The sequence below is a fragment of the Ixodes scapularis genome, unplaced genomic scaffold, assembly GCF_016920785.2.
Source record: "Ixodes scapularis isolate PalLabHiFi unplaced genomic scaffold, ASM1692078v2 PGA_scaffold13__105_contigs__length_92229423, whole genome shotgun sequence".
NCBI classification, from domain to species: Eukaryota; Metazoa; Arthropoda; class Arachnida; order Ixodida; family Ixodidae; genus Ixodes; species Ixodes scapularis.
The window spans coordinates 61,063,363-61,084,947 of record NW_024609839.1 but is presented as its reverse complement, the minus strand read 5'-3'; positions in this window follow the sequence as shown (position 1 = coordinate 61,084,947).

Here is a 21,585-nt window from a genome sequence, read left to right as displayed (position 1 = left end):
TGAAGCGTTAAAGGGCAGCCGGAGTTCCCTCTTTACGCCTTGCCCCCTGTCTCTTCTTCGAGCTTTTTTTTTCTTTTCTCTCTTGACTCTCAGTCTTGAGAGCTTTCGACTCTGCACACTGCAGGAGTAAAATAGAAGGCAGCCATGGCAGTGAAGGAGGGAAAAGTTGCCTTTCAGGCAGGAACTAGACAAAAGTATCGAAGAAGGGTAGCTCGTCGCTTACCCCGAGTCTTGTCATTGCGTTAAATAATATAAAAGAATAAAAGTAAAATAAAAGAAAGCGCAAGGAAACGAGGGAATCTAGCAAATTGCCTCGTGGGCTAGTTGGTGCATATCTAGGTACAAAATAAAACAGCGCAAAAAGATACAAGGAAAAGAGAGTAGAGCCTGCCTGTCAACTCTCTTGTCCTTGTCGCCTTTGCGCTATACTATTTTGTATTATCGCGGGCACTGTTAGCTACAACACGGCAGCCGTGGCCGTTCCGTATCCCTAGCGCCGCAGAGCAGGGACACTCTGACACGCCGTGCCTATCCCGCCTACCCGGTGAGGCGGAATTACTCTTCCAGGTTGCAACCACACTCTCTCCTTGTCGTCTGTTAGGCACAAAGCAGACGCCGCCACAGCACTTGCCGATGTTTGCTTCACAGGCTTTTCTGAGTGCCTCTTAGAGTATACAAATCCATCGAAACACATTAGACAGCGTTTTTTTTTTTAATCTAAAAAAAGCGCAACCGTGATTACAAATAGGGTTTCTTCCTTTCTTCTTTTTTTTTCTTTTTCTTCAAATTATTGTAGTAGTACGGCACCACAGAAAGGCCTTGGCCTTTCTGTGGTGCCGCAACCCTCCAGGGTTGAAGGAAGATATTATTACTATTAATAATATTATTAGTATTATCGTAGTATATATATTATCGCATGGGGTACCATCTTGTAGTGCTGTGGTACGCTATATTATACAGTATGTAGTACCATCTTGTAGTGCTGTGGTACGGTATATTATACGGTATGTCCGGAGTACGAGACTTGTGCGACTGTCGTACACGGTCGTCACGCGTTAAATGGTCGTCACGTCACGGGAATGAAAGATATCACGGCCTTTGGGTGTTATAAACCGTGCTTAGCTGAGAGCACCACGTTTCAGGGTTCGGAGAAAACACTGAACAGTGCTGACCTGCGACGATTTTCCTTCTTGAAGGTATCTATCCAAGATGACGTTCATCTGCGAAGGTGAGCTTCCGCAACAATATGTCCCTTATGGATGGCGTGTTACTCGAAACTATTTTCCTTCTCAAACGTATTTATCCGAAACAACGTTTTTGATAAATGGCATTCAACCGCAACAATGTCCCCCCTTCATTCGCTCATCCTACAGCAATGTTTCATCTAGACGATATTCACCGGCAGCAATGTTTCTCATAAGGGGGCGTTCATCCGCCGTAATTTTCATCTAAGGTGTTCCTTCCCGTCGATGTCTTTTCCCTCAAGGCAGTTTATCTGTAGCAATGTTGCCCCTCAAGGGCATTCATCGAACATATGTTTCTCATCAAGGACACTCATCCGCAACGATGCTCTTTCTCTAAAGCGCCGTTCACACTCTTGCGACCAAGTAAGACCAGACCGGTTTTTAAGCCTTTTGCGACTTCTTAGGACCGGATGCGCTGCAGCGCGGAGCTGGTCCTAAGAGATCGCAAGAGGCTTAAAAACCGGTCTGGTCTCTCTCGGTCGTACTCGGTCGCAAGAGTGTGAACGGGCCTTAAGGTGTTCATCCGCAGCAATGCTTCTTCACAGAGGGGCCCATCCGCAATGCCGCTCATCCTAGAAGGCATTCCTTCACAGAGCTGTTCACCCGGAAAGATTTTTCGCCTCAAATGTGTTCACTTGCTACAGCGTTCCTTTTCAGAGATCCTGCCGAAGCGATGCACCTGCCCAGTGTTTTTTAGGGCATACATCTTGATCTAGCAAACAGCAGAAAGACAACAGACAACACTGAAGGAGTAGAAGCTAGCCCTTACCCTGCACTCCAATACATCTATAGGGTGTCTGAAACAACGAGGCTTAATCTAAAATTGGCCGTAAAAATCGGCACCTGCACGCTGCAATCTCTTTTTTCCTTTTTGTCAAAGGTGTATTTCACAGGTTGGTCTGATCTTGCAAAATTACAAAGCGTAGCTCTTTTTCTGTAAAAAAAGGGGTCGAAAAAATCTGTCAGGATCAACGGAGGATGGTGACGCAGACGACCGAGGCGAGTGGCGGGGCACGTTTGTCGCACGTATTGATAGATGGCGCCGGGAGCAGCGTTGAAAGGTGTGGCAGACCAGTGAAGGGAAGCAGACGACACGTAGACGAAATCTGTCGGCAGTAAGAGAGCCGTCGTTATGGAACCGCGTTTTTTTAATTTTTTTTTTTTTTAATTTCAGGTTTTGCTTTTATTGTTTGCATTTATTTTTAAACCTAAAGTACATAACAAAAACTATTATGTTCATTTTAATAGACCACGTTCGTCGCGAGCAGTTTCGATAAAGAGGTAGCGCCATCTATCAACACGTGCGCCAAACGCGCTTCGCCACTCGACTGCGCCGCCGTCCGCCGTTGACCCTGGCAAGTTTTTTGGACATATGTTTTACAGAGAGGTAGCTAGGCCTTTTAATTTTACAAGGTAAAACCTACCTGTGAAATACACCTCTGACGAACACTTTTAATTGCTACGTGCAAACCCCGATTTTTACGGTACATTTTAGATCGAGCCTAGTTATTTCAAACACCCTATACTTGTTCCCCTCCAATCCAAAAAAAAACGCATCGCCACGTGGTGAATGATGTTGATTGGGGCGAAGCCCTGGTGGTGCTTGTCTGCGTACACGCTGAGCCGCAGCATGCCGAGCCTTTCGTTCGTTTTCATTCATGTCACGCTGCTGTCAAATGCTCAAAAGCGCATATAACCACGTTCCACACCACACATTCTCTTTCTGACATGGATGAAAACGAACGAAAGGCTCGGCATGCCGCGGCTGACCGTATACGCAGACAAGCACCACCAGAGCTTCGCTTCAATCAACATCATTCACCACGTGGAAATGCGTTTTTTTTTTGCCCTACACGAGCACGGAAGCACGTGCTCACGTGCTTGTGAGCACGTGAGCTCACGAGCAGGAGCACGTGCACCCCACGGCGGACGGACATACTGGCATGGCTTGCCCTGGGTATTCACGCGAGGGAGAAATCCCGGGGATTTCTCCCCGGTACGCGCGCATCACGAGAAGAAAACGCGAGGCTTTTGCACATCGCAAAGCCTGACGTTGCTTCGCCCCTAAAAAAAAAAAAAGAAACGCGTAATTTTTTGCAATTTAGACGCATAACATGTCACCGCGTGGGCTCAATTTTTGTCATGGCGAGAGTGAAAGCGAGATCTCATTTGAACCTCACGAGGCGGGCTCGGATATCGGTCGCAGACAGTTTGTCTGCTAACGCGTTCGAAGAATAGGACTTTTCTGCTACAAAGCGTCATTCGCCGATGGAAGTAAAGCAAGAAAACATCGTAAGTTTCCTGCTAACAAGCTGGAGAAAAAAAAATAAGTGGACCGCCTGCTGCGAATAGGGTGCAGCGACGAAGTGATATCGAACAAAGGTTGATATTGTGATCGTCCGCTATATGATGTTGGAACCAATCGACAGCCCATGCTTTCTTTGAAAATCTCAAGGTCTGCTACCGCACACACGCTGAACTTCACAGATAGATAAAGTAGTGCTCAGGACACGCACACCAGAGGCGGCGAGACCTCTTTCCATTCGTCTGTTAATGGGAAAATGTCACCAAAATACTGCCCGTCCGTGGACTCACCAATAGCTCAAAGGATTTTTCATGGTCCGATTACGCGCGGGTCCCGGTGAAAAGTTGTGACTTGTGACCAATCAGTAACCAAGAACGCAGTTGCTCTGAACTTGACCGAATTGGGACTCCTGGTGTCACTTATTACACTTGTGGTCGCACATGGCGAGGGGGAAGAAAGAAAAGGGGGGGGGGGGGGGGGCAAGTCTCTAAAATATAAACCGTTACTGACACGCTGTCGTTGTCTGCCAACACATGGGAGGATATCGGGCCGCGACTTTCGTCTAGGCTAAGTAAAGATGGCTGTCTTCGGAACGACGAAAAAAGGAATCGATGAGAGCACCGTCGGTGGGATGAGGAGGGATAGTGGTGACCTTTAGGGAGACCTATGGACCACGTCTTCCCTAACCATCCCTTTTTCCGAGGCTCCCCTCTCCACACGAGAGCCGTTCTCTGGAGTGTCACCCGCGGGAATTTCTTCTCCTCCTTTGCTTTGGATTTCTTTTTTGTGTGTGGTTTGTGGCGTGGGAGGAAACTCGGTACAGGTCGCATCGGAGTCTTGACTTTGATCGAATCTCGTATAAACAGGGGGCGTTCTCTTTTCGCATGTTTTTGTTTGGACACGGACATCTTCGGAGGGAAACGGGGGATAAGAAGTAAAACGATAATAAAAAATAAATAAAAAATATGGTGGGTTTTAGTTTGTTGGTTTTGTTTCGTGAGCAAGGTTGGGCACTTCCCGCACTCCGTTTCGCTTTAAGCCCATACCGCAGACGACACTACGATCGAACGGAGCCAGCCAAACGGCGCCAAAAGTGCAGCGTCATGGGGCCTGTCGTTAGTGTATACGTTTGCCATCCCCGGCTACACCAATCGCTCACAACAAAAGCGCAGGTTGGAGGCGCACTCACTGTGTTCGGTTGGTTTACGATGGTGTTGTCACTGGACCGACCCTATCCCTGAGAAATCTTCCGCGCATACCCCCATGCATTTCCTACGCACTATACAAGATGTTAGATCGTCTGCACACTAGTTTGTGAGCTTGCTCCCGGGTGGTCATTGGTCATACATTTCGTTAAAAGTATTAGTAAAAAGCATCAAAAGTATGTCGTTAAAAGCTTTTGTGGGCCAACTCTTTATTTTGTAGAACTTGATTTTATATAAAAATTAAATTGAAATTGAAAATTGAAATTGAAATCATCGCGATTGTCTCGTTCATCGCCAGCATCTGCTATGGTTTTTTTTTCTCGTTTTTGTGCTCAGCAAGCCACCCTGGAGCAAGCTCATAAGCAAGTGTACAGATGACATACAGGCTGGCATACAGGACATAGGAAATACACGGAGCGGAGAGGAGAGGAGAGGTCCCGGGTTCGACACCCGGACCAGGCGGATGATTTTCTTCGGTCGCGCACCAGTCACCTAGATGTGTCTGGAAATTTCTGTTTGTCCTTTGTCCCTTTTGTACCCCTTCTGCAGAGATTATTTTCGTCACTCCAATATTGATTTATTTTTAAAATTTCACTACCTTAGAATTGAGCTCTGAAAATAGATACAGACATAAAATTTCTGGCGAAACTGTGTTCGCGCGCCCGATTTCAGGCATGCACGTTTGGAAGTCGAATTTTGCGAGCCGTGCCAAATATACGTTCGTCCGGCTCACACCCCGTACTTGCGTTTAGCTCTGTGAAACATATAGCTTACCAGCACCACTAACTTTCACAGCAATGTACTACATTGCGCGGTACTGTTTGCGCGAACACGACTTCGGCCATACATGTTCGGCGGCTTTTCGCGAACACGAGTTTAAGGATGTTTCGCGTTCTCCTTCAAAACGGTGCGTGCATCAAAACGCTCTACTTAAGCTATAGTGCCCCAACAGACTACTTTTCGCCACTCTTGGTGAAGCGACCTGCGCGAGTAAAAGCGTCGCTGCTCGTCGCAATTCCACGATTAGCCGAACGCTCACTCCCAAGACTCGAGTATGATGAATTCTCCTCTCATTAATGAAGGATAAGAGAAATGGCAAACTGGCGACGTAAACGGTGTTTCAAAGACGCGACGACGAAACGCTTTCACCGTGTATTATTTTACACGCACAATCGAAATTGTCGTTTGCAGTTGATAACCCTGGTAGTGACGTCACAGTTAGAAACCATAAAGGCTGGTTCACACATTTGCGGCGGTTGCGTCCAAAATGGCCTAAACTACAGAAGCTACCAGAAAATCGGAACAACCGCGACTCGTATAACTGCTTCAAGAAGCTAGCTCTTGCATCGCTTGCCACGTTGTGTTCGGCGACCCTTTTTCCCGGTGATTTTGTTGTTGCTGTCCGAAATGTGCGAAATTAGGCTTAAAAGTTACCCACCGAAACGTCTCATCGCCAATAGTAGTTTTAATAACAATCCTTTAAAATGAAAAAAAAAAAAGATGGCGACGGCTTGTTTGCGTTAACAATATTGCGGAGCCTACGTGCTCTAACTACGGAACGGCGGGGAGATTGCACGTAAACGTATACAGCCACTGCACTTTTAGTTGCGTCAGTTTCTTCTTTTTTTTTTTTTTACGTTTTGTATGACCGGATTTTCATTTTTTTTTTCTTAATTACGCAATACTATGCGACACTCAGGGCAAAGAAAAGTTTCAGCTTTTATGGCGAATCAGTTAACTCGAACGAAGAGTAAAATGCATATATAAAAAAAAGAAGAGTTTCGCCGCCATCAGTTGCGTCGTTATGGCCTTCATAAAAGCGGGCAGTTTCACCCCTTGAATAAACCTAAAAATCACTTAATTTGCGCCGTTGTGGTTGCTGCAAAAGAACGGAAGGATGACGCAACCGATGGGTGCGGAATGGAGTTTCAGACAACTGGTCCAAAAACTCCACCACCGCTTTCTCGCATTTGCGTCAGACGATGCTAATCTAAAAAGTCCCTTGCGTCTGCTTTTCTCCCCCCCCCCTCCCCCCCCCCCCCCCCCCCAAAAAAAAAAAAAAAAAAAAAGAAAAGACACGTTTGTTTGGGTTAATTAAGGCCCGTTCACACTCTTGCGACCGACTACGACTGAGAGAGACGAGATCTCTTAAAACTTCTTAAATGTTTTTAGAATGAGGGAACACACTTACATTGTGGCGCCATCAATGCGGTGACCCTGGAACTGCATTTCACAAGGGCGAAGGTTTTGCGGAATTTCCGAGGTCAAATGTGCGTAATACCCATAGAAAGGCTCGTTTATAACATTGACAAAAGTTTTTCGAGCCAAGAAAGAAAGGATAATGCGCGAGAAATAAAAAAAAATATGCCGGACCGCCGAGTTTACACTGCTTCCCAATAGATGGCGCCAGTGTGTTCTCTGGTTTAAGAAGTTTTAAGGAACCCAGGTTTAAGAGGTCGCAAGAGTGTGAACGGGCCTTTATTGTGACCAAGGGCACGGAGAGCCACAAGGCCGAAATGAACAAACCTAAACTAATGTTAAGACTAGTTTAGGCGAATTGGTTGTTCACACCTCCGACGTTACAGCGCAAAAACGCAGACGCACGATTTGCACAGACACACACGCAGCGCTGCGTATGTCTCTCTTTTCTGTCTGCTCGTGCAAATCGTTTGTCTGCTTTTTTTGTGCGCTGTACAACGTCGAAAATAATGCTTTTGTCTAATTATGTAAGACCGCGATGCTGTGCGAACGTGGCTTTTCACACACCGGAGTTGATCTTAAGTCAGCAACTGTCCTTCTCAGTCGACAATTTTTTTTTCCGCCTTGGAATTTCTGGAAAGCTCTAGGTAGCTATAGTAATGATTGGCTGTTCTTGTGATTTTCTAGAAAGTAAATGCGCAGAATGTCCCCTTAGATCCCCTCAGATCGCTTTTTTTTTTTCTTTTCCTGCCTTGTCATTTGTCATATACTCTCAGCAGCTGGCGTTGATCGGCTTTTCCAGTGATTTGCTGGAGTAGACACGCGATGTGTTTTTAATGTATATAAATCGGCGCCAAACGCTTTTTTTTTTACAGGACGGTGTTAATTTATTGAGCGTGCCATCGTGAAACAAAGATTATTTTAAATGTTTTCATCTTATTTTTTTAAGATGAAGAAGGTATACCTTTGTTCCGGTGTGGTGGTGGTAAAAACAAAAGTTTTTTAAACTATACAGTTTTAGCAAAGGCCTAGTGCTGCTAATCAGTGAGGGGTGTTTCGTGCAGACTGTAGATGTACAAGAAAAGAAGTAAGTTTTCCTAACATTCTCGTTGAAACTCGATGTCAACCGACAGACAGGACGTTGCGAGCGGAAAAGAACAATAGCTCTTGTTCGAGACCTTGGCAGCAGGGACGTGAGTTAAGGACCGTTATTTAACCGTGACCCAGTCGTTATCCGGTGGTTATACCAAAAGTACGCATTAACCGAAGAAATGTAATCCGGGTGTCGTAGAGCAATTCTTTTCTCGGGCACCACAACACCAAAAGCGATGGCATATATCGTGACTTCCTCAGCTCAATCGCAACTTTACGAGTTGCAATTGAGCTGACAGGATGAGAACACAAAGGACGAGAACAGCAGAAGGGGTTCTCTTCGTAGCTGCCTTCCCTCCTTCGATAACAGTTTTCTGCTCTTTTATTTTTCGTTTCTCCGCCAGTTAAAAAATAAAAAATAAAGCAGACTAATCACGCGGCATGCAGCCCAGTGTTTCTTTTCAGATTTCCGTCTTCTCGGCTCGTCTAATTACCCGTTCGTTGGTCGCGTTACGGATTGGCTATGGCGTCGTCGGATCGACTCGGATTGGCCTCGGAGTGGCTACGGGGACGTTTTCGCATCCCACTGACCTTTTCGAGTTTTCAGGGCAGCACCAGGTGCCCCGCGTCATCGATCCGTCCGTCCGCGCGTCGACATGTCGCCTGTCTCGCGGGGGAGACTGGAGCGCGACTGTTTCCTTCCGCTTTCTCTTCCGGTAAAGAGTTCACTTCCGGTCCGCGGAGGAGTTGCAGGTCCGAGGCTGCCCAAAAAACCAAAACGCAACAACCGAAAAAAAAAAAAAAAAAAAAAATCAACAGCGCACACATAATACAAGAAAATGGGACGTGCGACTATTTTACTTTTTTTCTGCAATGCACGCACTCGTTGAGTCAATCACTACTCTCTAGTACATCATACAAAACACAGTTTGCCGACAGTGCCTGGGGCTTGTTTGTTTTTTGTATGCCGGTCACATTGGCCATACAAACACAGTGTAAAAACATGTTCAAACACTACTGAAAAAAAAAAAAAATTGGCGCCTTTATTACAGTAAACGGGTTTATACCGTTAACAGTTCAGCCACACCGGCCACCAGTTTCTCAAAGGGGTCGCCCGTATGGCTCAAAGGGGTCCCCCGTATGTTTAAACAGTTCGCGATAAAGCAAAGCAATATTCCATGACCTTCCTAACACCGAATCTACTGCTGAGGAAGTCGCACATTTGAATCACGACGATCGGCAGTTGCGTCAGCTCTGCACAACTACCGAAGTGGCGGCGCCGACAATAATGTCGGGGAACGAAGGGCCGGTACTCTAAGCGCAGCTCATTTAGTGGCTCAAGGGTGAACGGAGTATACACCTTTTCCGCAAGGACGCAGCCATCTTGAATGTCGTCACTTCTGGTGTGCGGTAAAACATAACTTTGATTAATCTCTCCACGCCCCGCTGGAAGGTGTTTCCGAAAAATGTGTGATTGTCACACCTTGTTTTGCCTCACCTGTATTTTCTCGCATATCCCACGTTGAATTTTTTTTATTTTTTGGTCCCACATGCCAGATACGGAAACCATATGACTGAGAACCACAGGAAACAGAAAACGTCTACACGGCACGCGCTCAACGGGTCCATCAAGGCTCCGTCTCACAAATTTCTGGAGTAAAGCCAAAGGCCACACAGGGGCGTGGCTTTTGTTCGTACGAGTACACGTGCACAAGAGACACTTTCCGAAGCGACGCGCTCGTGCCCATGCCTTTGCTTCAATTGCAGATGTTTGTGGGATGGAGTACATATAAAGTTTGATGCAGCATAATATCTAAAGGATAAGCTCCGCCCATAACACGTGCTCGTAGCTTTGGATGCGCGTGCGCACAAACGCCAAAGTCTTATCGAAAAAGTCAAAAGCTCGCGATGGAGGCCCAAGTTTTATCCAAGGTCTAAAGCTCGCGCTGGACGCCGCGATTTCTACTCCAAATCAAACAATATACCATTCCAGTATTTACAAGTCCTTAGCCCAGCGAGCGATCTCCTCAGCCCAGCATGTTCGTCGCTTCGAAAAGGGAACAGATCACGCGCCATACACACCAACACTGAAAACGGAACTGGCCAGGGCCCGTTTGCTCGAAGCTGGTTAACTAACCGCGGTTAACCGGATTTCCCTATGAGGGGGAATTTTGGGTCACGTGACCGGCAGAGTGAGGACGGCGGGGAAACATGGCGGTGCCCCGGGGAGTGAGCGCCGCTCGCTTTGGAACTAATACGTCGTAGTAGCTGCAGTAGCGGGCGAGTTAGTCAGCAATGAATGGTGCAGGAGGTTCTCGCGTTGCCTTACCTCACTTAAAACGCAAAACCTGAGCAATTACCTCGCCGCATTTTTTAGATAAACTTTCGACTCTGGCCATTCCTAAGCCTAAATGAACGCGATAGTTGTCGGCATGGCAACGTCTTTGGAAAGTGGATTGCCTTGACTCAATCGGCCGGGTATTGATAGCACACAAAAGCAGACAGCGTTCCCACAGACCTTTTGCTAAATTTAAAAAGCACCGAGGTGCATGCTACTAGTGTAGTTGAACGCGCTGCACCTGCTAGCGTCTGCAGTAATAACTGTTCTGAAGCAAAACGCCTAAAACAAATTTTGCCATGCACGCGCGTTCGTCAAAGGTTTATTAGGATTATTTACTTCAAATCTTCTATGAGAGGAAGGCCAGCGCGCGCGGATCGCAGAAATACACTCTCAGCGTTCTTCTCGATGTTCGGGTAATTTACTAATAGGTCAATTTTCAGTGAAGCCGAGTTACAGGTTTTCCAATTTATGACAGTGTTATATTCAGTTCTTACATGCTGGCCAACCATTCTGCGGGTGTACCGCCCGCCTTTCACTGCTCACTTCTCATCGTTTCTAGGACTCAACTTCGTCGTCCTCTTTCGAACTCGGAAAGAAATTTCAACGAGGCTTTTCTTCACTTCATACAGACAAATATTTAGAAAATTTCCAAACAAGGGTTAATTTAGTTGTACCTTGCCGATTATTTGTACCACGAGCAATAAAAATTGTTTCTTAAGCTCAAATGTATGCCGCGCTGCGTCACGAAAACCAGGCAGCGCGCATTTTTTTAGTCCCCACATTTCGGTAACCTTTCCACGGAAGCCACATATATTCGCTACAGCCAGTAGTAACATCAGCTACCACCCCTTAATAAAACACGGAGCTATCGCTCATCCAGCCCTCGTCAACCTCGGCTAGGTACTTGTAGGTACCTAGTAGGGAAGGGCTTAACCGCGGTTAAAGTTAACCGGCTTCGAGCAAACGGGCCCAGTGGCCCTTTTCTTGGATGAGTCTATAAATGGCTTGCACGTCATGACATCGCACCATGCTGGTGCTCATTCTGACTTGCTCTTGGCAACAAAAATAAATTGGATGCTGCAAAATCTATGCTGCGAAAAGGCACGTGCCCAGCAGCAAGGTCACTGGCAGTTGATGTGAAGTCAGTTCAAATCGTGTATAGCAACAACGCAACTCCACTGACAAAATATGACGTTTTGCCGAGGCATTCGAAAGGGTTTCTCACTCAAAGCTACTTCCTAAACTCGAATACTATATTCTTAACAATTATCAAATTTTGACTTAGCTTGAAGCTTATCTGGTTGGTAGAGATTTCGCGTAGTTGAATAGTGCAGTATCAGACAACTTATCTGTTATATTAGATAAGACACTCCTGAGGCACTTCTGAGGGGTGCCTCAGGCACTCCTCAGAAGTGCTTGAGGGGTGCATTCTTGGGCCGCTGCTATTCTTCCTATATATCAGTCACATATGAGCCGAGGATGTTAAGCTGGGTTTTAAATTAAACATTCTGTCGATGATATATTCATTTATTCAGAAATACAAATATCCAATGATCAGAAGACATTGAATGATCATTTACAGAAATCGACATGATGATGTGACGAAGGGCCAATGAAAATAAACAAAAACTAGACTGCATACATAAACATAACGGTGAAAAAGCTACCAAGACAGTTCACCTGAAGTGTTGGGGCGATGCCTTTACAATGAGTACAGGAGTACAAATACCTAGGCGTTCTTTTGATGCCGAATCTGAAATAGAATGCAAATATAGAGCATTTACCCCATAAAGCGCAAGACGGAAGTTAGAATTTGCCGGTCCAGGGCTCAAATTTATAGCATATAAGTCACTGATATTACCAGCGATTGAATATGCGAACCTAGTTTGGGAACCATTTACGAAACAACATTTACAAACTAGAACGCATACAAGCCAAAGCTGTCTGATTCATTTTCAATCGCTATCGATCCACAAACTGCCCCCTACCCCCCCCCCCCCCCCCCCTCCACTGAAGTCCGATGCGAACCTTCTGCCCATAAGTACCGGGATGACGTTGACTCGAATTAAAATATTTTTAAATTGCTACATGGTGATTACTTTAGTGATTATGAGAAATATGTTACATATGCAAACTTCAATACCGCAATTAGAACGAAACATAAAACAAATTTATTGTGCCTCAACGCTTCAACACTGATTTGTTTGTAAACTTTTCTTTTAGTGTATTGATGAATGGAACTGGGCCTATCCAGGGATACGGTGAATAGTAAAAATATGTGTGGTTTTCTTGATAACATCTTCAATACTTAAAGAAATAATAAACCGAATTTTAAATTTCAAAGAAAAAAAAAAGAACAATGCTGGAGATGTAGGCGGGACGCTACAATCCCTATTACACTACTCGTAAGGCGATATCTCAAATTGACGGCCGTATTTTTGGGAAACGATGTCGAGATTGAACCAGGCCGACGAGGCGCGTGACCGTCAAGATACCTAGTTTCCTCCTCTCTTCGCTTCGCTCCCTCAAGGCCGCGAGGCGGAGAAGACGCGAGGCCGTTCCCTCTCCTTCTTGGGGAAACATGACGTCAACATTCCTGCCAAATGCGCCTCTTTTTTTGAAAAATGCGGTCATCCGTTCGAGATATCGCTGTATGAGTGATGTTTTGGTGTTTGTAGCATCCCGTTGCACGCTTTTGCCGCGTGTTTTTGGGAATCCATATTTCGGTTCAGCATCCCTTTAAGTGTGTTTGTACTTCTAAATTGCTTACGAAACTGTTTTTGCTTCACAGCTGGCAGTATGGTAAAATAAACAAAATAAAAATAAATAATTATTAGTAGTTAATTAGGAAGCGGTTAATAATTTCCCAACGTGAGTTTCTTTTTTGTTTTTGTTTTATTATGAATCACAGAGTTATGCGGCAAGCTATGTATTGAGAGAGTTATTATTAATCCATGCGTTGTACTGATTCTGGTATAATTTGAAAACGCCGTAAGTGGGTTCTGCCAAGATGCGAAAAACGCCATAAATCATTTAGTTTTATTTAAACAAAACGAAATTCTGGAAGAAAATTTTAAAGACAGTTTGGGATGCGTCTAGTTTTATATATCATTAACTAAGCGTATTTTGATCCACGTAGCATTGTGTATTTTCATCTCATTAAAAATATTTATATTAATGTTTAAACGTTGCATCGTTATTTTATGCTCGTTTATTGTCCACTATCGGTCATCTAAAATGAAAAAAAAAAAAAAGACGCGTGAATTGCGTGAGAGATGGAGTGGACCATTCCTGATCTAATTTATATCTTTCCTCGCATCTCGTTACCCAAGCTGTAATTAATTTCGAGAAGCGAGCTTGGCTTCTTCTATAATACAATTAGTCGTGCAACAATAATTTTTGAAAGCAAATATAAAATCGTAATTAAATACGACCAACTCTCGCCAAAAAAACTGAAACAAAAAACAGAAGAACGTTCGCTCGTCATTTCGTTTTCCCTTCCAACACACGCAGTTGCGATCGATAATCTAATTTGCTCGGAGTTTACAAGGTTAATAAATTGTGTAAGTCCTAAACCTATAATCACTAAAGCATAAAAGACAACGAAACGTAGGCCTTGCGTGGCTTATCAAGTTCACGCTTCTTGCTTGGTGCTTCGTTCAGCGAAAGGCTGTTGAGGCAAGGCCACCTAGAATACAGAGGCCTTCCTCCATTTGTCTCCAGACGTCATCGCTGGAGGCCCTACACAGCAGTGCCACCTACCTTGTGTTGTGTCTGCATCGCCGCCAGCGCCACCTTGTGGCGTATCGCAACCGGCGCAGCGTTAGCAGACGGCGACGCCACGACGGACGTGTTGGCCTCTGGCGGCGGGGCGGGAATCTACTAATGGTGACGTCATGGGCGAGCCTTGTCTTCTATCTGGTATTGGCTGAAAAAGGTAGAAGAGAGGGGGAGGGGGGGAGGTAAATCTCCCCTCTCTTACATAATACCCAAAATACAAATAAAGAAATTGTAGCACAGTGGTGAATTGGGCTAGTTGGATTTGCATCTTAAAAGGGTAAAAGCAGCGCAAAAAAACGTCACCAACAGAAGAGTACACACAGAGAGCGCTGACTTTCAACTCAACAAATAAATATATTTAATTGTACTTGCATGTGTGCTCAAGAGGGAGGCTAGTAGGCGCCCCTGCTTACGTGTTATAGACCTATCTGCTAGCCGTACACACTGTGCCGATAAAAGATTGATTGATTGATTGATTGATTAAATCAGTGACGTAAACCCACCATTCTGGCACCTCAATGAAACTGTCAGCGAGGTCACCATTATGGGGTTTCCGAGTCCCCAGTAGAAAAAATTCTTCATATATAACTAAGGACTAAAACGAAAAAGGCATATTACTCTGAATCAAGGCACACGTTAACCCATATTCCAACATGATAGGATACGAGGTGCGGTCAGAAATTTCTGAGCGAGTATATAGACGTTTGCACTTGCTGCCTCTTGGCGCCGCCATTTTACTGCTGGTGTGGGTATGCGGAGGGCAAGTCGGCTGCTTCTTTCGCAGGAGTTGCGTTGACGTCAGAACGACACCCAACTCTGATTGGATTTGAGGGAAAGAATAATGGGTAGACTTCAATGATAGGTGCCTTAAGGTCTACCCACTATTGTTATTGTTTTTTAGTCAGCCAATAAGAGCGTGGCGTTCTGACATCATCGGAACACCTGTGCAAGAAGCAGACGAACTTGCGCTCCACATAGGTCGTCTGATAGTCAAGCATTGCTGAGGCGTACCCACGGTTTCCAGACTGGCGCCCAAACAAAGCGTTTTCCATCTACGGTGGCCCGACTATGCTCTTGATTAGCTGCTTGCAAACGACTATAGACCTTTCATAAAATTTGCTTTTCTGCGCGCTGCCATCTTTGTCTGATGGGCTGAGGAACGCTTTCCGAGCACGCACTGTAGGTCTGTTGTGCGCAACGAGGTAGAAGGCCTTATTTTTTTTTTTTTAGCGATAAACTGGCAGCTGAAAGTGACCCACGATTGGCCGCCATCATGTTGCACATTTTTGAACACTAGACACGTGACCTTATAGTTTTACGTCTAGATTTTAACGAAATAGACCCGTCCCGAAATTCAGTGCCATCTGGTGGTTTGTAAAGCAGTTTAGGTTTTGCCATATCAATGGCGGAAATGAACTTGTATCGGCACCACCACTTTCGCAAGTCAACGGCACACTGGGAATTGTTCAGTGTACGTTCTTTGTCGATCACTTTCAGTTCGATGGTGACCAATAACCTGCATTCAGAACAAAGCTCAAACCCATTCAGATGCCTCGAGAAAATTCCATCTGGACCCCTGCACATCTGGGCTTATCCGGCAACGAAAGTGCTCACGCACTAGCCCGAGCGGTAGCGACAAACCGGGCTTTGTCGGATGGGATCAGAATACAGCAGGACCCAGAGCCAAACACACCCGCGGACTCCCAGTCCCTCCGCACTCCAACCGACACACATCTTGACACCTACCACCTGGTAACAGAATACTATTGAACAACCCGCCGGGTCCTGCCCCCTCCGCATCGGGCGCTATCCCGGGCAGAGGCAGCGGACTGGCGACAACTTCAAACGTTTACGTTCCCTAACCTCCACCAGCGACATCGCTGGTTCCCCAACCGGTACCCAGGCACCTGTCCGGGATGTGGCAGCGATCACCCTAGCCTGTACCACTCCATCTGGGAATGCCGTCACCCCCTCGGTGAGGGTATCACCCCCATTCCTTCCCCCACCTTTTCCTCCTGGGAGGCGGCCCTTTCCGGCACAGAGCTCGATGACCAGCAGCGACTGGTTGAGCGGGCCCGCCGAATCTGGGCGGCCAACGGAGCCCTGGACTAAGGGCACCGACCAGAGACCGCAAGGTCCTTTCACTTTATCAATTAATAAAGTTTATGATGATGATGATGATATACACCAAAGTGCTTTAAAGCCGATTGTGTGTCGCCCACAAATTGACTGGATCTGAGTTATTAGAAATAAACGCTTATGTAGCTCCTGTGTTCGATTCCTACGTCGCGTAGTACTGACCCCCCGAATGTACGGGCCGCGCAAGATCCGCTTAGGAGCATCTTCAACGTCTTCCTTTATCAGTCATAGAAGGCCGCCATTGGTATGGCACAGATGCCGTTTCACAGATGATGATAGTGATCAAAGTGGCCAGACTGAATTTCGGAAAAGGTCTATACAGGGCACAAATAATTGCCTTTTGATCTCTAATAACAGTACCGACGAGATAAGTTATGTTTCATTTGATCTAGGTCCAAAATGTGCTTTCACGACAAAAACTCGGGCAGCTTCGCAATTTTCCCGCAAGATGCCGTCACCCGCGGTGTTGTATCGGAGCTAGACACTGATCTAGGGGTCTAATAGTATTGAAAAAAAAAAACAGTTTATTATGCTTTTTTTTACAGCGATCGCAATACAAATTTCGGCTCAGCTTTGCACAAAAGCCTCAGAATTTGGTATGGTCACGTGTCTAGTGGTCAAAATTGTACAACATGGCGGCGGCCAAGTGGGGGTCACTTTTGCCTGGTGAGCGGGAAACCAGTTTATCGCTCTAAGCCCCTCTACCTCGTTGGTTGTGCGGCACATCGGATGTTGCGCATGCGTCCACAGATCAGTGACTCGGCATTTTTCGCCCCGGTGATAAAGGGGTATTCACACGAGGGAGAAATCCCGGGGATTTCTCCCCGGCACGCGAATCCAACGACGAAAACGTCAGGCTTTGCGATGTGCAAAAGCCTCGCGTTTTTATCTCGTGATGCGCGCGTGCCGGGGAGAAATCCCCGGGATTTCTCCCTCGTGTGAATACCCCTTTAAAGGGGTATTCACACGAGGGAGAAATCCCGGGGATTTCTCCCCGGCACGCGCGCATCACGAGATGAAAACGCGAGGCTTTTGCACATCGCAAAGCCTGACGTTTTCGTCGTTGGATTCGCGTGCCGGGGAGAAATCCCCGGGATTTCTCCCTCGTGTGAATACCCCTTAAGGGTTGGAAAGGTCTGTACTTTCTCTCACTAAGTTCAGACGTAGTATAGCCGACAGTAGGAGTTGATGGCCACAATAAAAGAGCGTGAAAAGTGGAAGTCATTGGGTCTTTCCAGTACGTGATTGGTTTAGCGATGATAGAGCACGTACGACACTTGACGAACAGAGTGACGTTCCAATTTTGACGCTGTTTGACTGGTCGCATCGGCTCGTAACGTCGGCTGCATCTTGGCATGATGTGAAACGAAATATATTTTTGTTGCGCTAAGATGAGAGGGCAGCACGGTGATGCGCACGCCGGCAGCTGTCGAAGGCAGGGACCTATACTTCGGTCACCCCTAAAATGAGAATGCAGTGGAAGTTACGTCCTCGTTGAATAATCAATCAATCAATCAATCAATCAATCAATCAATCTTTATTATACAGTGCCCAGGATCAACCCTGAGGTCTTGGTGCTGGTACACTGGTGGATAAAAAAAAACAAAAAACACTATACACATCTCCGCAGAAAATAAGATACATTTTTAGCATAATACTAGGCAGTGCACTAGTAATTAGTATAATGAAATAAAAACGAGGCAGTAACAGTAGAGACGGAACACAAGACCGAAGGACAACAAGTGCACCACCAGAAAACACGACATGGAGATGACGACATTCGGACATAACAGAGCAATTCAGCAATGCTCATCCTGCACGGGCAAGTTTTTAATAGAAAGGACAAACGTCCTGTAGCAAGGGTTGAAAATATCAAGTTTTTCAGAGTAATGATTCAAACGCTGAGCCATTCTCACAATTTGATTTACCGGACTAAACGTTCTAGAAACATAAAAAGATGACAGAAGACGAGTAGGCACACGTGGGACCCTAAGGCACAGTTCAGATAACAGGCTCGGAGAATTGATGAGTCCGTGCAGCGTTTTAAACAAAAATAGTAAGTCCGCGTTCTCCCGACGCCGGTGCAAGCTAAGCAAACCAACACGCTCTAACGCAGACTCATATGTTAAACAGTGAACATCCTCCTTTATGTAGCGATGTTTAAAGATAGAAACAAACTTTTTTTGCACACGCTCGATCTCCAAGGAGTGACTTTTAGAAATTCCATTCCAAACAACTGATGCATATTCTAACTGTGACCTGGATAGCGAGCAGTATAACGTGATAAAAGCCGTCGGGTTTTTGAACTCCCTGGTTAAGCGAGAGGCAACACCCAACATTCGCAAAGACGAGTTAACCAGCCTACCAACGTGATCAGAGAAACGCAACCCAGAATCAACATTGACTCCCAGATCTTTCATTACACTTACTCGAGACAAAGTCTCTCCTTGAATATTATATGCAAAAGAGATATTGTGAGTTTTCCGAGAGAGCGTCAAGACCTTGGTTTTGGACGGGTTCAAGAAAAGGTCATTTTCAGAGCACCATCGGTAGAAAGAACATGCATCTTCCTGGAGCTTAGCACAATCACGTTCAGTAACGATTTCTCGATAAATTTTTATATCGTCAGCATATTGCAGGAATGAAGAATTTAAAACAGCAAAAGAGACGTCATTTACGAAAATTGTGAACAGAAGGGGTCCTAAAACAGATCCCTGAGGAACGCCAGAGCGAGTCCTGTACAACGAAGAGTTCATGTTGTTAACCCGGACATATGCCTCTCTCTCTGACAAGTAGCTTTATAACCAGTCATGTACTGAGCCACATACTCCATAGGAGGAAAGTCTGGATAAAAGAATAATGTGATTGACTACGTCAAAAACCTTACTTAAGTCAAAGTAGACAACGTCTAATAATAATAATAATCAATCAATCAATCAATCGATCAATCTTTATTATACAGTGCCCAGGAACAACCCTGAGGTCTTGGTGCTGGTACACTGGTGGATAAAAAAAAACACTATACACATCTCAGCGGAAAATAAGATAAATTTTTAGCATAATACTAGGCAATGCACGAGTAATTAGTACAATGAAATAAAAACGAGGCAGTAACAGTAGAGACGGAACACGAGACCGAAGGACAACAAGTGCACAACCAGAAAACACGACATGGAGATGACGACATTCAGACATAACAAAGCAATATGTATAATCAATCAATCAATCAATCAATCAATCAATCTTTATTATACAGTGCCCAGGAACAACCCTGAGGTCTTGGTGCTGGTACACTGGTGGATAAAAAAAACAAAAAAAAAACACACTATACACATCTCCGCAGAAAATAAGATACATTTTTAGCATAATACTAGGCAGTGCACGAGTAATAATAATAATAATAATAATAATAATAATAATAATAATAATAATGTTTATTTTTTTGCATGTATCATACTTGGTAGAAATACGGGTCTGTCAAAGCCAGTTGAATGACTTGTGGGACAGCACCCTTCACTTCATGAGTACAAAATGTCCCTCTGATTTGTAGTTCCCGACTCAAGCACTGTTACCACGCTATGGTACTGACGATGATAATTAAAGAAATAAAAGAGAGAAAAAGATCACGTTTGTTAGCGTTCACGCAAAACACACACAGGGTCACGCACACACAGACACACAAATTCATGATGTTTTGCTGAGATCTTGAAGTGCTCGTTTTAGTTTCTTCAGGGAGCCCGCATCATAAACGTCGTCTGGTAGGCTGTTGAAAATCGCTGGTACATAGAAGGCCCGAACCTTCTTCCCATATTTTGTTGTGACAAAAGGTACCTTAAATCGTTCTGTGTGTCTAAGTGATCTAGTAGCCACATGGGGTATCTTATATATATCGTTCCAAAAGTACTTGAGGACTACAGTCTGAACCAAAAAAGCCCTGAAGAAGGGCAAACCTAAGTTGGCGAGTTTTTCCTCTTCGGTTTGCAACGCTGGTCCATAGACAATGCTTCTAAAAATGCCTTTTAAAATTGTGTCTAATTTTTTGTACCAGACTTCAGAGCTATGTCCAAAAATTGTGATACCATACCGCAAAATTCCGTATACTAATGCTTGAGCTATTGTTTTTTTTTTGTCGAACTAGGTATTAAGGATCGTGTATTGTACAGCAAACAGGACACACTCCGCAGTCTTCTGCAAAGCTGTGAGAGATGATAATAATCAATCAATCAATCAATCAATCAATCAATCAATCAATCAATCTTTATTATACAGTGCCCAGGAACAACCCTGAGGTCTTCGTGCTGGTACACTGGTGGATAAAAAAAAAAAAAAAACACACTATACACATTTCCGCAGAAAATAAGATACATTTTTAGCATAATACTAGGCAGTGCACGAGTAAATAGTACAATGAAATAAAAACGAGGCAGTAACAGTAGAGACGGAACACAAGACCGAAGGACAACAACTGCACCACCAGAAAACACGACATGGAGATGACGACATTCAGACATAACAAAGCAATTCAGCAATGCTCATCCTGCACGGGCGAGTTTTTAATAGAAAGGACAAACGTCCTGTAGCAAGGGTTGAAAATATCAAGTTTTTCAGAGTAATGATTCAAACGCTGAGCCATTCTCACAATTGGGTTTACCGGACTAAACATTCTAGAAACATAAAAAGATGACAGAAGACGAGTAGGCACACGTGGGACCCTAAGGCACAGTTCAGATAACAGGCTCGAAGAATTGATGAGTCCATGCAGCGTTTTAAACAAAAATAGTAAGTCCGCGTTCTCCCGACGCCGGTGCCAGCTAAGCAAACCAACACGCTCTAACGCAGACTCATATGTTAAACAGTGAACAAATAATAATAATAATAATAATAATAATAATAATAATAATAATAATAATAATAATCAAGAATCAAGAATCAAGAATCAAGAATAATTTTTATTAGGTGTCCAGGAACGACCATGCGGTCTTGGTGCTGGCACACCGAAACTTACACACTACAAAAAAGTAGGAAAAAAACATAAAAAACTCAAAACATTGAGTAAAAGATATGATACATATAACGCATGCTGACACAAAGATATGATATACACAACAAGGAAAGAACGGAACACAGGGTCCGAACGCAGAGTAGGAAGACTACCACAACAACGAATATACCTTCTTAAAATAATATATAATAACATCACAATCACCGACAGGTTCAGAGAGACCCATACAAGAATCTGAGAGATCTGACAAATTCAGTCACACAAAAAATATCAAGATC